Source organism: Maniola jurtina, chromosome 12, assembly GCF_905333055.1.
Source record: "Maniola jurtina chromosome 12, ilManJurt1.1, whole genome shotgun sequence".
NCBI lineage: Eukaryota > Metazoa > Arthropoda > Insecta > Lepidoptera > Nymphalidae > Maniola > Maniola jurtina.
In genome coordinates, this window is record NC_060040.1 from 2932182 (window position 1) to 2950254 (window position 18073).

An 18073-nucleotide genomic window follows, 5' to 3' on the forward strand; every position below is an offset into this window, starting at 1 on the left:
CAAAGTAAGATAACTATACCAAGTGGGGTATGATACGAAAGGGCTTTGCCTGTACATTCTAAAACAGATTTTTATTTATTTTTATGCATAATAGTTTCTGATTTATCGTGCAAAATGTAGGAAACAATACCCGAATACGGAACCCTCAGTGCGCGAGTCTGATTCGCACTTGGCCGGTTTTATTTAATTGTTTGGATACAGGCCTAATGCCATCACACCAAGTCCTCTGCCTCCTCATCCAGCCACTTTCTGTCATGCACATAAAGAATTTCATACGTAGTTTTTTTTTTAATAATTTTTTTTTAAATGATTTTTTATTATTTGTTGTTTTTAGTTTTTATAGCAGCAATAGAAATACACTGGGAAAAATTTCTATTACACTACATGGGATTCAGCCCGCTGACAGACAGACATATATGTAGATCGACGACAGACGGACGGACAGCCGAGGCTTAGTAATATTATTATTATTCCGTTGACACCTTTTGGGCACGAAACCCAAAAACTAGAAATAATTAATAAATAAATTATTTCTCGTATTAAAATCAAGTCAAAAGCAAACAGTATTACTATTTCATTATACATTAAATGGGAAATAAATCAGGCGTGAACGATACACCAGTAATAAACTGAATTTGCATTCAAAATAAAATGAATGACCTCGATTTATTTGACTCAGTTATATTGTAAGGATTTAAACATTCAGCCCCAATTGTATTATATAACAGCATAGACTACAGAAAAATAATAGACTACACTGTCACTGATATTTAAATTTATACAAGAACGTGTTCACTGTTCACAGTTTCCGGCTTTTTTGTATAAAGAAACTGAAAAAAAATTTGGAATGCTGTGTCAATCACTCAGCATTCCAAATTTTACTATACCTATGTATTTATTATACATTATATAATGTATTAATTATATGTATTGCATAAAATCGCTTCGTAAATAAGGCATTATTTCTCGTAAAAAGTAAAGAATAAAAAATGATTATTGTGGGTTATCCTTAATAGATAGACGTATACCATTGCGGACTTTTTTATAGACCTTTATAAGTTGTAAAATACTGTAGTACATTATTTTGATATATCTCGTAGGGTTCAGCGTTTGCAATGTAAGCGCAAAAATGTGTTTATTCACAACATCACATTCGAAACCTCTAAAATTATCAGTGTGTGTCTACTATATTATACATGTATTATACATATTAAACATTTCTCTTGAATTACTCTATGTATTAAACAAAACCGCATCAAAAACCCGTAGTTTTAATAATACTAAGCATACATAGAGACCGACACAACGGGAAGTGACTTTGTTTTTAACCCCCGACCCAAAAAGAGGGGTGTTATAAGTTTGACTTGTGTATCTGGGTATCTGTGTATCTGTCTGTGGCATCGTAGCTCCTAAACCAATGAACCAATTTTAATTTAGGTTTTTTGTTTGAAAGGTGGCTTGATCAAGAGTGTTCTTAGTTATAAGCCAAGAAAATCGGTTCAGCTGTTTGAAAGTTATATACTTTTTAGAGAGTTTTGTTTCGGGGGTTGTTAAATTTTGAATTTATTGATTTCATACTATGTAGTGATAGTGATGAGCGAAAATTAAATTCCCAAACAAATAATCATGTTCAAGGGACTACTATCAAAAAGTCAATTTTAATTTTTCGTATTGGATGTCGATTCTACGGCGTAGCACTCATAGCGCCAGTTGATAACCGAGCTCTACGTCGAGCGCACGCTACCAGCTACGGCGTAGATCCAGCTACGTGAAACTATAACTTTACGGACTTTTCAGTTTTCATGAAGAACCTTATTCAAAATTGGATGTTCATCTAATGGATTATTTTCCATTATCGTTCTTTTTCTTCTTGGATGTTTCTTTACACTAATTTCTGTATTTCTGGTTAATGAAGAGGCGTTTATGAACTTATTATGGGAATTTTAATATTTTGAAAAGTTTGTGTGATAATGACTAAACAAATGGACTAAGTGAATCATCGATTAAACGAAGATTTTAGAAAAAAATATTTGAAGGTGAGTTTATCTTTACCTATCTGTTTTAGGTTTAAAAAATTTACAGGGTTAGAAAAAATATACTTTACTATGTATTTCGTAATATAAAATGGAGAAAAATATTATATTTTCTTCTATAAAGTTTAAATGGTCACAATTTTGTCTGCGTGGACTACACATATTTCCAATCCCTATTTTACCTTCTTATGGATAGAATTTCAAAAATCCTTTTTTAGCGGATATCTTTGTCATAATAGATATCTGCATGCCCAGCCCGATCCATCTGGTAATTTAAGCTATGCGTTGAAATATCAGTCGGTCAGTTAGTCACATTGTCCTATTACCTATATGTTTAGATAAAAAATAATGTTTGTACGGTTGTTGATGTTACGGTGAACGTTTTACTCAGGTGCAGCGAGTGTGTTTGAATCCCCTCTGTTTCAATACACCAATTTCAACCGTATTTGAATAACCATAAAGCTGAGTTATGTTGTTATCCCAGTTCTACTCCCCTCCGCCTATATGCGCTGGCCCTTAGAGAGAACCAAGTTCTTAAGATTGAATGAAATTCTTTAACCGTCGCTTTAAATTGTTCTGAAAGACCCATAGAAATACAGCGTACAAATATGTAGGTCAAGACCTACGAGTCAAGACTGTGTGTATTACTTATATTCTCATTCATTCTCATAAGTACGCGAAAAATAAAGACGTTGTTTAAGTTAACAGTACATTCCTTGAGTATTTCACTAAGAGATTATTTTTGCTCTTTACAAAAGGGTTATAGAAACAACTATGACAATTTTTTGGTTCATTTACCTCGTTTAAAAAATATGCGAAATGTTTGAGTAATTTGTAGTTTTTATATTTATTCAAAACTACAACTCACTTTATGTAATTCATCCTTTGTTACTTATTCGGAAATTCTGCCTAGTCAGTCTTGGCGTAGTATCATCTATAAGCGTTCATTTACTATAACAACTAAGTAGGTGTTACGGGTATTTTTATTTGGTTCCATACCCAAAGAGTGCCAACAGGACTCTATTACTAAACTGCCGCTGTCCTTCCGTCCATCTGTCTTTCAGTCTGGGAGCTGTATTTGAACCGTAATAGATAGTTGATTTTTTTGTGTGTCGTGTCTATTTTAGTGGACCCAAATAAAAATAAAAATTACATTCAGGTTTTTATCAGTACCTATAGCAACCACCATACATACATATTTTATATTCAGAGTCTTAATTAACAACAAAAGTAAAAAGAAAACAAGGAAACTGAAGAATGCCAATGAGTTACAAAATCGGATGCTCAAACAGACAAATTTAGTGGGAAAATTTAGGAAATGTAGGAAAATTAAAAAAAATTGAAATTTTGTTTTATGTGTGTTGCCTGTTATTTTACTTTAGTGTGTCTCCATAATATAAATAAAATAAAAAATAAATAAAGCGGGAGCTAGGTGAGAACCTAGATGACACAACGCAAAGATGAAATAGAAGAAAAAAAGCAACAAAGAAACAGTTACTTAGCGTTCGGGAGACTATTAGGTATACGTTTCAGTGCTAAGTCATTAATCTAGGTATCAAAACAATATTTCGACACCGAACGCTACGGCGAACAGTTTTTTTTTAATTTATGGACTAGCGCTTGGCTGCAATCAGATCTGCTAGCAATGATGATGATAAGTGATGATGCAACCTTAGATGGAGCGCGCTTGTCTTGATAATGTCTTTTCACTCTTGACTTCAAGGTATGGTATTTTATGGAAGTATTGAACTGAAATCGTTTGAACCTTATGTAGTTTACTTAAGGTTGATATTATTGACAGTTAATATTTATTTGTGTGAGTGAGCATGCGAGTGATTCACAGCATTGCTTGCGCACGGTTTTAGCCTTGGAGCTACGTATGGACTTTTGGTGTCGACCGTACCTACCCATTTTAAAATTGAAGGCGAAAACTGATGCTGGAAGGGCGTTTCATATCCTGACGGTTTAAATTAAGAATGAGGAGACAAAGCGTTTCATACGTGTTCGTGGAATTTTGATTAGTATTCTTGATAACACATTCAAAACATAACAAGAGATTTTTTATTAAAAAAAAACCGATGGTTCCGTACTCGGGTGTTTTTTCCGACATTTCACACGATAAACTATTATGCACAAAAAAATCCGTTTTATAATGTACAGGTAAAGCCCTTTCATATGATACCCCACTTGGTAAAGTTATCTTACTTTGAAAATTGAAACACATTTTAATTTTTTTTTAATCATATAGCCTCAAATTCATGGTTTTCGGATTTATTCATTTACTTGTGCTTTAAGACCTACGTACCTGCCTAATTTCATGATTCTAGGTCAACGGGAAGTACCCTATAGGTTTTCTTGACAGACGGACGGACGGAGAGAGAGAGAGAGACAGACAGACAGGCAGACAACAAAGTGATCCTACAAGGGTTCCGTTTTTCCTTTTGAGGTACGGAACCCTAAAAATACTACTTAATAACATACAATGGTACAGAAATAAATAATCAAAGGCTCTATTTGCAAAGAGAAAATCTTTCTTAAAAAAGAGTGAATCATAAAGAGTACTCATTTTAGTGCACACACATAAAGCTTATAAAATTTCCCATTTTCATTTCTAGTAGAACTTTAAAGTGAATATAAAACTTTGTTCTTTATTTACAAATGTTTTGAGGAAAAAAGAGGACTTGTAAAAACGATTTCTTTTTTCATATGGTTTTTGCGATACCAGGATCCATACTTATTGAAAATATTGAAAACCCTTTTCTTGCACTATACCTAAGTAAAACATCATCATAAAAATAAAGTTATCAGTTCTTTTCTAGTTACTGTAACCTTCACTTAGTCGGGGGTGTTATTTAATTTACACTTGTCTTCAGTGGTTGAAGACGTCAAAAACAAAATAATCAATCACACCAGACAATGGTACTGTTGAGTTCAAACACTATAGGTACATTCCTCGGCTTTAAATATGTACTTATATTATTATTTACGTTCACAATCATTCAACTTTTATTCCGTAGCCATCTGGTCTGTTTCTCATTGAAGGTGATTGATTGAATCTCTATCGATTTACGGTAAACAAGTATTGGAATATTATTTGCATAACAAATAACAAAATGGCCTACGGGAGTAAAATTCCTATTGAGCACGTAATATAAAAAATATATAGATAATATTTTTCTATTTTTTTCTCTCTCGTCTGGCTTTACAAAGATTAGCCAATGTCAAGTTTTTAGTTATTTGTAACAAGTTAGGGAAACTATAGGTACAAGTATGGACCCCGTCTGTGCCGGCGCTCGCTGACACACGCACGGCACCCCCTTAGAGCGCTTTCCAGTCAGTTTTAACAAAAAAAAAATACACTCCAAAAAGGCAGAGCACGCCCGCCAGCCAACACCAACACAGACGAAGTCAGATAATATTTTGTTAAGCATATCTTTTTGTTACCTAAAGGATTTTTCACCTGTGAGATCTGAGCTGCAAAAATAAAAACTCTTTTGACATAATATTATAACGTAAAACAAATGCTAGTATGTTTTATTATACTTAAAAAAATACCTATGTAATTGAATAAAATAAAATATAGGTACTTTTTATCAAAATATTAAGCACTTAGACATAGGCTATTTTAAACCCGGAAAAATCAAAAGTTTTCACAGAATTTTTAGAGACCTATCCGATCACAAATTTTATACTTACTAAAGCTTGTATCCCGGCTACATAGACTACTACTTATTGTTATTATTTAAAATCAAAGAGTTCTCACGGGTTTTTAAATAAACCTAAATCCACGAGGACGAAGTCGCGGGCACTATCTAGTAACAAATAAATATTCTCCATTCAATACGTAATTAAAATTAATGAAAAGCTAAAATAAAGTTCAATTTTGATTACTTTAATTTTCACAACCACGTCATTAGTTACCCTTGAGACGCCTCTCGCTCGCTTGGATACACTTTCATACCGCATAACAGTACTTCACGATGAATCGTCGCAAACTATGTACATAGGTTGTCACATTCATGATTGCGTTAATATTATGATAATATTAAAAGACTAGATTTTATTCATGTAAGAGGGTTCTCTCCGTCACTCGTTTCATACAAACGTAGTTCCAATTTCATTTGAATATTAAGCAACCAAAGTCCATGAAATTTTGCAGACATATTCTAGAAACTAATATCTATGTCTGTGGTTTTCCAGATTTCTGTTAAAATATTCGGTTTCAAAGTTACGCGGTCTTAAATATTTACATACAAATCTTTGAGCCCCTGTAATTTTAAAACTACATATTTTTAGAAAAATCTAAAACACCACAGACACAGATATTAGTTTTTAGAATATGTCTGCAAAATTTCATGGACTTTGGTTGCTTAATATTCAAATGAAATTGGAACTACGATTGTATGAAACGAGTGACGGAGAGATCCCTGTTAATTGTTTACAAAAAAATGTTTACACGTTAGTGACACTATAGGACGACTGCATGGGGTGCGAAAGGAAACAGCATTTCCTTATCCTAATTTTATTACTAGAGATTTACATATTATAAACTTACTACAACATAAAATAATCTTAATTGCTCCGCCGATTTGTGCCGGAGGCTTGGGCCGGAGGCTTCTAAATCTAATTGTGATGTGTGTCCGTGCCTAGTCCTCGCGCATGGTGATCAAGGAACATTTATATGGTGATAGCGCATTCGACTGTGGGAACGCTAAGCAGGCACGTCTAGCGTTGCGGCCTAACTATGCCTGAGTACCAAGTTTTATTGCGAATGAATATGGCGTAAACATAAACTCGGTTAAGTTCTTTTGTACACCACCGTAGTTCCGTCGACATAAGGCACACGATAAATATAAAATAACAATTCTAGATTAATCAAACACAAACACTCGGTTAAGTTAACAATACAAGCTATTTACCTAATACTAAGTAAGTATAAATTCATGTAATCCACTTGGAAACTACAATATGATGATGGATTTAAGCTTTTACTTTGATTTTCCTATAAAAAAAGTATTCTATTTCACTCTTCAGGTTATCTATATCCATGCAAGAAAACAAATCAATCCATTGCCCCGTTGCAAAGGACAAACTAATAAATAAATACACTTCCGTACTTACAATATATGGGTAGCGTTCAACTGACTGACTAACACATTAATGTAAAGACCACTTGATCTAGAAACTCGAGATTTTCTCTACTAAAAAGGATTTTCAAGAGTTACAATCGAACGAGATAAGTAAAAATGTTTTTAGACCCGATGGTACTGTAGGAAAAGATATTTATTACTCAGTCAGTTTCTCTATTTATATACCTAATACTAGTTGATACAAACAACTTCGTTCGCGTTAAAAAAGTAGCCTACGTCACTCTCCAGATCTTTAGCTATATCCTCATATAGCCATGCACAAAATAACCTCAATTCATTCCTCCATTGCGACGTGATTGAAGGACAAACCAATCAACAAAGAAACCAACAAACGGGGGCACATAATACACGCATTTATCATAATATGGGTAGTGATGAGTTTGGATATTTTATCTCTATTCTTGAAATGTCTCACAAAAATTTATTACAGCCAATATTTCAGTGAGCAACAATAAATGCACGGAATGAACGTGTGAGCAGCAGGTGTAGCCAACGGTATAATAACATTTCCTCCACTATTCCGTTTATAAGTACTGACTTGTATACGATAGGTACCTAAGGGTATCACATTGTATTTATTCGCCTCAAGCGTCCATAGTAAATATTGTAGTTGGAGTTTATGTTAAATACATACTTAAAATATTATCTGAGCGGGGGATGGAGATATCTTGGAATTCCTCTACGTGATCAAATCATAAAGAGTACCAGATAGAATCAGAGTAACCGACATAGCTCAACGGGTTGCGAATCTGAAGACAAAACACGCGCTCAGTATGCAAGCTTCTATAAAATACTGGCATGTGACGTCACAATTATTTGACGTGCTTTTTTAGTTTAATCGATAAATTAAAAATGGTTATTACAAACTATATAAAACTAACAAAGAGCGCGGATTTTACGTATTTTTAACCGACTTCGAAAAAAGGAGGAGGTTCTCAATTCGTCGGAATCTTTTGGAAGACCCTCTATCTAATAATTACTGAGAAATAATTTATTTTTGATATAGTAAAATACCGTATTACACACTAGTATAACTAGCCCCAATTCGCACGAGCGTCAAAAAGCGTTGCGTTAAAACCCGGCGTTGCGCTGAAAATACAAACGTGTGACGTGGCGTGTGAAGTGTGAACAGATACTTGGGAATGCATTTGTTCTATTTGAACGCTTTTTCAACGGATTTCTAAATTCAGATTAAACAAGATAAACAGCAACAGGGATAGATACCTACTAAAGATAATAGCCCTTAATGTAACTCAATAATCCTGACTGATGACTGCGAGGAACAGACATAATATATCAACTTAATGAAATTCATAATTGCCGCCATTAATTTTACCCTTGACCGTTTTATTAATTAATCCCCCGTGATCAATTTAAAATACCTTTCTCATTCTGCCGTTATTTTGCTAAAAAAATCGGTTAAATACGAGTCGGAAACGCACGTGAAGGGTTCCGTACTATCGGTCATAAATCGGTCAAACGGATGGACCGTGATAATCTAGCACACAGACAGACACTTTTGCATTCATAATATTGTAGTATGGATTGGATAAGTATTAGAAATGTTTCCAAAATTATATTAAATAAAATTCTACCTCTGCTAAATTCTACCTAAACTGAAAATTAGGTTTCGTGAAAACTAAACTAGACGGCAAGTTTAAAATAACCGACCCTAATTACCCTCTAAACATTGCCCTACTACGCACTATTAATTTCCTGACTGTAAATTAATCCTATGTTTAATTTCCTAAAACTTACGATTAATTACCTTTAACAAATGGGTTTTAGTTGCGTATCTTTTGCTCGCTCACAGAACTCTAAATAATATGATAGAAACGGTATTTGTCATCTTTAGTAGCCCATAGGATATTTGCAAATGTTTACTTGAATTTCAAATATTATATCTCTATTTCTAAGATGTGACGTCACAGGCAGGTGAATACAGGGAGGTATCTAGCCTAGCTATCCTTTCTTTCCCTTAGCCTTTCCTTTCTTTTCTTTAGCTTAGGAAAAAAAGCACCCACTGGATTAAAAAAAAATTGATATACGTAGTCGAGGTTACGGATAAAAGCTGGTCCTGCTAGTCCTTAATCCAACAGAAAGAAAAAACAAGAAACCACATTTTTTATAATCAATATGGAGGTTTATAGATCATAGAGGGTACAGTATTAAAATTCCTATTGTCCGTCCCGATCAATGGATACAGAATGTTGAAGCAAAATTCTTATAGGAAAAATATTCATATTACGACGCTGTAACTCATATTTTACATATTCATCACATACTACGGACGGACGTGATCGATTCCCCCATTGTTGTGCACTATGTTTTACACAAAGAAACTGACTTGCCTTCAACATTTCATTTTAACTGATATGCAAAGTCTCTGGCATCTTTGTAAAGTGCTTGTGTAAAATGTGCATTGTGTAGGCCTTAGGATTTGGGTAAAGATCTTTTTTACATGAACTGAAACTGCTTTTATCCCTTATGAAATATTTTGGCAAAAGTCATTGTCATCGTCAGTCAATAGTCGTCCACGGGTGAACATAGGTCCATGGTAGGGATTCCCACACTCTACGGTAATCTGCTTCGCTTGTATCCAGGGGCTCTGTGGCTGTGGTGTGCAGGTGCGAGTGGGTGGTCTGCAAATACTGTACTTTTGACTATGAGGTTGCCATTCTAGCATTTTGAGACCCCAACATTTTTGGTTCCCCCGCTTTATGTTTTCGGGAAATTGCCACGTCGCTTTAGTTAGTATTTAATTTGGTCCTTCTTTGACTACGTGGAGAAACTTCAAGCATAGGTCTCTCGATTGCCTACAGAGTTGCGACTTTATCACAAAACCGGCAAATCACTTTTTTTGAAGAAAATTTATTGCAATAGCACTTTTAATATAAAAACGTATTTAGGCAACATTAAAAATTCATATATCATTAAAATACGCCATTTTCCAGCTGCGATTACATTAATCTTTGCTAATGAAGTATCATTAAAAGTTTTAAAAAGGTCATGAGAGCTTTCACCGAATGTGTGCTTGATTCAAGCGCTAGGTTTGAACTAAACTTTAGAAACTTATTTCCGCTATGAATTTGCGCGATCTTTTAACAATTTTATCAACTTAAAGTCTTATAAAAATTTACCTTGCTGAAAACGACTGAAATAATAGGGGTCCGTAAAATAAGATTAACTTCGTTCGTCCACTATCATCATCAACCCGTTGCCAGGTCACTACTGAACACGGATATTCTCTTAAAATGAGAAGAGATTGGCCATAGTCTATCAACTGGCTAAGTGCGGGTTGGCAGATTTCACACATCCTTGAGATCCATGATGGAGAACTCTAAGGCATGCAAGTTTCTTCACGATGTTTTCCTTCATCATAAAGCAAGAAATTGCTTGAAACATACACTACTCTGCAAATTTAGAAGTGCGTGCCCGGGAACGAAACCCAAACCCCCGAATAGGAAGATGTGCCGGATTACAGCTGTTAGATTAATGAATGAATGAATGAATACACTTTTATTGTACACCACAAAATTAGTACAGAAAAACAAAGCTCACCAAAATATAGGTACAATTTGGCGGCCTTATCGCTACCTAGCGATCTCTTCCAGGCAACCAAAATGGTCCAAAGGATATAGCTATAGATATTAGAGGTAGGTGGTGCAAGTATACATTGCAAGGTGGTGTATTAATATTATTGAGACCTAAAAAATACCTATCTATATTATGGGATTTTGCATAATATTATTATTTAATGAATCTAAATAATATTATGAAAAGTTACCTCATTTGATACTTTGAAGAGTGGAAGCTATCATGTTTACATTCTTCAATGTATGAAGTTAAGTCGCCCTAATAGGATTTAACTGTGTTTGATTTTGTGAATATATTAAGTACGAAGCTTCAAATACAGATGTAGAAATGTTTCATGTGACATTCTGTGAAGATTAATATTTTTTTTTTTTTTTTTTTTTTTTTTTTTTTTTTTTTTTTTTTTTGTTGACGCTGGGGAATGCATTTACGCATCCCCCCCCGGAGGGAGGGTATGTGGGACTCGCCGGCCGAGAGGCGACCGGAATACCCACTAAACCCCAGCGGCGCTACTGCGCGTCGCCTGGCGACTGGGTCACGGGAACGGCCGAAGCAAACAACCGCGACCCAGCCAGCGACGTCTGCCAAGGCAGACCCTCCACCGGGGACCTGCTCGGTCCCCATCGACGCACCTCCGGGACGCACCAACGAAGTGCGTCCCCCGACCTAGGGACGCGCACGTCGCCCGCGTCCCATCCTCCGCTTCATCCACTGTGCCCTCTGCTAGTCAGAGGGACACGCGGAGAAACCTCCCCCCCTGCCAGGTCATTAGCCATAGCCAACAATATCTCCGAAGAGAAATTATTAGCCATGTTACCGGGGCGCACCGGCCCGAACACTGCTCTTCCCCTCGGACGCATCCAAAAGGGACCAGCAGCATCCAGGCACACTGGGAGGTTACCTGGCTGGCGCCCCAAGATTAATATTTGAATATTCACGGCTCTATTCACTAAGTATGTAAAAGGTTATTTATGTGAAAGATCAAAGAACCCAGAAACCATACCATTTTGTTACAAAAGCTCGCTAGCTGATGTGAAACGGAAAACCGTTCGTAATATTTGTAGGTTCAAAAATAGAACATCAACATAGGAAAATATTGTTATTTTTTTTTATGTACACTCGTGTGTTTTTTCTTTACACTTTTCTGTGCACTTGGATTCGTTTGCTTGAAATTTTCAATGTCATGTCAAGCTATATGTATATCTCAGAGTTTAGTGGATGCAAACTTGCAATATTTAAATCTTAATAAGAAGAACAATAACGACCGACATAGTTCAAAGGATTAACAAGTTGAAAAAGCAATGGGGAGTCTGTCGCAAAACCGACGGCCGATGGGGCGGACGTGTTCTGGAGTGGAGACTAGTGTAGGACGATCTCCAGTCCGCTGATACTGATAATGTCTTCATTATCAGTATCAGTGGACTGGAGGTGGCAGTAAGCGGCTAGACGAGGAAGGCGGAAGATCGTGTTTGATGTTGCGTTCTCGAAAATGCCTATGTTTGGCAGTAGTGAGTACACGCATAAAGGTTGATAGATTGGAAGTTTAATGATTGTTGTAATTGGCTGAATTTATGATATTTTGCTTCAACAATGCATTTTAACCAATAGTGAGAAAGTGTAGGTCAATCAAAGATGATTGTGATCGTCACGCTATAGCTACCTAACAAAATACAGCGATAGTTTTAGATTTGACAGATTCGTGGACCACGTGTTTTGTTTTGAATAGCCTTATATATAGCCATAATGGCTCCAAACTTCAAAGATGCAACCTTACTTGTGCGTGCTTTTTGAAAAAAAAAAAAAAATCATCTGCTTCATAACTGTGGTGAACTGAAACGTACCAACATAGGTCAAAAATAGGTTTTGACAGAAACATAATGCTCAGCCAAACTTAGGTATTGGGGATGGAAGTTTTATTACGCCTGCAGCCCGACAGCCACTATTCCCCAGACACTTGTCACATACAGTGAATATTTTAAGCTTGGTAGGTATTTCTCCCGTTTTACAAAATTCGCTGATTTCAATGAAACGCGCTCCCCCTTCATTAGAGAAGACTTCACACTGCGCTGACTTATCCAATTTCTCGTTTGCCTTTTGTATATAAGATAATAAGGCAATGGATCTTTATACCAACAATGTAATAGGTATAGACTTTTATTTAACTAGATTAAACACGACTGGAACTGGAACTGTGATCTCATTTTACTATAGGGTAGTTTAATTCAATTCAATTCAATTTATTTATTTGCTGATACAGGTTTTACAGGTGTAATTATAGAATTAGTCCAGCTGTATCACGCCAAGCTGGCATGCAAATACATTAATTTTGTGTTTACTATAGGGTAGGGTTGTTTGATTTTGATAATTATTTTATGTACAAAAGCAAATAGGTACAATATTACAAATTCTATAAAAAATCATACTTTCTGAACAGAATCACAATATTAGGTTGACTATCCATTGAAGCGGACAGCGTGGATGAGTATCAACCTGTGTCTGTTTATCTCTCAGTCTATGTCTAGTCTGACCGCCTGTCTGCCTATCCGTTCTTATGTCTGTCTGCTAGATTTTCACGGACCATTCGTTTAACCGATTTTGACGGGTACAGAGATAGCTTGCATTCCGAGGATGGACGCAGGCTACTTTTATCCTAGAAAATCAAAGAGTTCGTACGGGATTTTGAAAAACCTAAATCGCCGGCGAATCATTTAGGTATAATGTATAAAATTCATTCTAGTGATGGTCTACTGAACTCTTATCCGCTCCGATTTGCTTCAGTGACCTTCACCCTTATGCTGTAAAAGGAGGCAGTAGGAAAAGTGGAAATGGGAGTGGAAGTCCATGGTAGGTGCTTCAGCTGTGTGTACCTACTTAGTCTAACATGCTTAGTATTTATTCATAAAAACGCTTTACTTTAAAAAAAAGTGGACCAGTATAATAAATGTCAGCCATTTTGTATGTTCGCGGTTTTTGAGTAAGTATTATTATGTTTGAAGTTTTAAATCTGCACCCACTACACGCCCACGTTTCATGACTGCAGTTAGTGCGAGAGCTGGATTCATATTATAGCGGCCTATATACCTGCATACTTGACACAAGGCAGAAATCTATGGTTACGTTGAAATTGTCTCCTGTCAGCTAGATTTAGTTTTTCTATAGACAAAAATATAACAGGCGACAGTAATAATGATTACTCTTTTGTCTCAACTAAGGGTACAAAAAAGGGTAAGGGTAAAAAAAGATGGTCACTTTTTAAGCGCCTTAATCAGTTCTGACATAAACTGGCAGATGGCAGAAATAATTGTAAGAGCTTCATACAGTAAGCTTATCTAGTAGGCATACGATTTCGCACCTCACCATCGTTGATAAAATTCAGGCATCAAAAGACCAAACGCAATACCATCACAGTAAAATACAACTAAGGGTCCTTAATTTAAAGTTGAAAAGTCAGTGCCATCGATTTTGCCTTCACAAGACTGGCTGTATAGACTATGAACGAAATTGATCCCTGTTAAGTTAGTTAATGTCCATTTTACTTTAACGCTAAAGTGTTTCTTCACTCAAACTTTATGTACGTTGGTGAGACGTAAAATCTTATACTAACACACCAGACGGGCTGTTAACCAAATAAATTCAATGAAAAAATAAAGAATGCCAAGCGTAGTGCAGACCGTGGAAAACATTTCATAAAATTAAGAAAAAGTTAGTAACTAGTTCTAAAGATTCAACCTGCTAACTTAATATTATTTATTAAGTAAAAGGGTGTAAACAAGAAAACTCAGTCAGAGGTTGTATTAATAATAGAGCTAATGAGGGTATTAGCTCTTAGCCTACATAAAGTATAATACATGGTGCTTTGTTCAGATTTATGCACAATTGACATTATAATTCTTTTGCTTTATTTCTTTGTGCATGAAAAGCTCGTGATGTCAATTTTTCATGTGAATTTAAATGAAGTAACAAGTTGCTTACGAAATGTTAAACATTTTAACGCAGTAGCGCGACGTCAGAAATTGAGCAGTGAAATGTATTTTAGCAACAAGTATTGTTTCAGTTTCTAAAATAATTATAATAGGTATACGCCTAAATGATATTATATAAAAAACCGACCAAGTGCGAGTCAGACTCGCGCACTGAGGGTTCCATACTCGGGTATTTTTGCCAACATTTTGCACGATAAATCAAAAACTATTACACATAAAAATAAATAAAAATCTGTTTTAGGATGTACAGGTAAAGCCCTTTCATATGATACCCCATTTGGTATACTTAGTTATCGTATTTTGAAAATTGAAACACATTTTAATTTTTTTTAAATGATGTAACTACAAATTCGCAGTTTTCAGATTTACTCCTGTACTTGTGCTATAAGACCTACCTACCAAATTTCATGATTCTAGGTCAACGAGAAGTACCCTATAGGTTTCTTGACAGACACGACGGACAGACGGACAGACGGACAGACGAACAGACGGACAGACAGACAGACAGACAACCAAGTAAACCTATAAGGGTTCCGTTTTTCCTTTTGAGGTACGGAACCCTAAAAAACTGCAAAAAAGCAGTGTTTGTTGAATATTATCTAGTTAATTTATTAAGTGGGTAAACGTAATATAAAATAGTAAAAGGTGGTTTTAAATTTACACTAAAAACCAAACTATAATTATTAAACTAACAAGAAGGTATTTTTAAAAACCTGAATTCATTCGGACTGGGCCACTATCTAGTCTTTATTTTGACCCAAATACATGGATTACCTTTTGATAAAAACGCGTGAATAAATAAATTATTGAGCGTCGTTTGGCATGTCATCAAAAATTTATATTATACGCTGGTGCGGACTCTGTTCTACCTGTACGTTACGGGACCTAACTGACCCCTGATGGCATTAGGAATTCTAATTATATTTTCGTCATTTTTAGGGTTTCGTACCTCAAAAGGAAAAACGGAACCCTTATAAGATCACTTTGTTGTCTGTCTGTCTGTCTATCTGTCCGTCTGTCGTTTCTACCAAGAAAACCTATAGAGTACTTCCCGCTGACCTGACCTGAATCATGAAATTCGGCAATCAAATCAAATCAAAAAATCAGGTAAGTAGATCTTATAGCACAAGTAAAGGAAAAAATAATTACCCCCCCATTCATCATGCGCTCCATCTTAGGCTGCATCATCACTTGCTAGCGAGTCTGATTGCAGCCAAGCGCTAGTCTATACTATAATTTAAAAAAAAATCCCAAATTGTAGGATTTTTTGAGATAATAATGCAGTGAGTTCCTAGATCCTTTCTCATAGGTACGATTTGATTTAACAGACGAAGTTAGGTTTAAAAAAAAATTTAAGCTGAGGTTTTGAATTATTTTAATTATGAGTTGACTTATAAGTTAGATCTAATAACACTTCTATACTTTGGGATACACTCTATTTTCATTTGTCATTGTGCTAAAGTTACGTATGGGGTCCATTATGCCCCCATAATGCGAGCAACGTGTTAATAGAAACACTCACGAAATCCATATTTCTTATGAAAGTGGACCTCATCTATTTCCTCTTTGAACGTCGTGGAAGTCGTATAGCATTCGGTCACAGGTAATAACTAGAAGGATAATTTATCTTTCGACCCCAAGTCGACACAAATCGAGAACTTACAGCCTGAAATAGCTATATATGGGACTTTGATTTTTTGGCTATCTTAAAAGGTGATTTTTGTAGTGTAAAAGAATATTCATCCATTCGTTTATTCCAGAAATAACTTATAACTAATAAAGTAAATAAATACTAAATAATCTGCTTTAGGAGGTAAAACTAACACTAAAAATGTCTTTACAATTATTAATTTACTAGACGATACCCGCGACTTTATCCGCGTGGATAAGGGTTTTTAAAAATCCCGTGCGAACTTTGATTTTCCGGTATAAAAAGCTGCCTGTATGTATGTATGTTTTTGGGACACGAGCTATTTACCTAGCTGTACCAATTTTCATATAAATTATTAAACGGATGGGCTTTTAAGAATTCCAATGAATCTTTTTGATTTTCCGGGATAAAAAGTAACCTAACACGGGGATGTAATCAAACTCTGTACCACGAAATCAGTTAAAGTTTAAACTGTTGGGCCATGAAAAGTTAGCAGACAGACACACTCTTGCATTTATAATATTAAGTAGGATGGAGGATAGTGTTTTATACCTTTTTTTATCAACATCAAAATTTTCTAAGATTTTGTTTTAGTTGATTAAGTTGTAAGATTACGACTATTGTAATTTGTACATGAAAATATTATTAACCGTTCATCTATGATGGTAGTTCAGTGGGGTTTAGTTTAACTGAACTTTGCGGGTGTCATGTTTCCAGTTGGTGAACAAAATTTGCTCTCAACAAAAATACTTCGGCAGGAGTCATGGAAAATTTCTATTCATGAATAAATATAATTATATTTTTGTATTGTTGAGATAACACCAAATTAATTCCAAACAATACGAAATGTAATAACATGCTAAAGTGGGTAGGTACCTACTGTAGGTTTAATATTCATTTTTAGGATTCCGTACCTGAATGGTGCCAAATGCCAACGGGGCCCTGTTACCGCTGTCCAAAATTCATAATAATAAGCTTCCGCTGTCCGTCCGTCCGTCCATCTGTCTGTCAGCGGGCTATATCTCTGAAATCGTAATAGGTAGAGATTTGAAATTTTCACAGAATTTCTATTGCCGCTATAGGTATACCTAATAACAAATAACAAAAATGTAAATATAATTTTTATGATAGTGTTTTACCTACACTTCAAAGTTTCTAAATAAATAATTTCCAAATAGACAAAATATTTAGAAAATAATAAAAATTTCATAATGGCCACAATGAAATTTAAAAATAAATAAAAAGTGTTATTGGAGTCCGATTCCCACTAGGCTGATTTTTATAAATCTTTGTGTGTCTTTAGAAATACCACAGGTAATTGAAAAACCTAACCGTACCTACATAAAAAGCATACAAAGAATATTATTTTTTTATTAGACAGGCTTTTATTATTTACTCAAAGAAATTGAATTAGAATGAAAAGAAATGAACAGATATTATTTTGGAATAATGAGTTCTTTTTATAAATTATGTTTTATAGACTAAACTTATATCACCTTATATAACTTATATCATCATCATCATGATGATTAACCCTTTGCCGGCCCACTACTGAGTACGGGTCTCGTCTCAGAATGAGAAGGGCTTGGGCCATAGTCTGTCACGCTAGCCCAAAGCGTATTGGCAGACTAAATATACGACCAATATATTAACTCAAACCGA

General features: G+C 35.2%; 1 protein-coding gene across 1 annotated transcript in view; it reads left to right on the forward strand.

Moving 5' to 3' along the window:
• Positions 1-1723: 1723 nt before the first annotated feature.
• LOC123870288 (octopamine receptor) overlaps positions 1724-18073 on the forward strand; it is a 41056-nt gene continuing 24706 nt past the window's right edge. The window contains exon 1 of the mRNA XM_045913524.1: positions 1724-2036. The gene's annotated coding sequence lies outside the window, so the exon portion shown is untranslated. The remainder of the gene's footprint in view (positions 2037-18073) is intronic.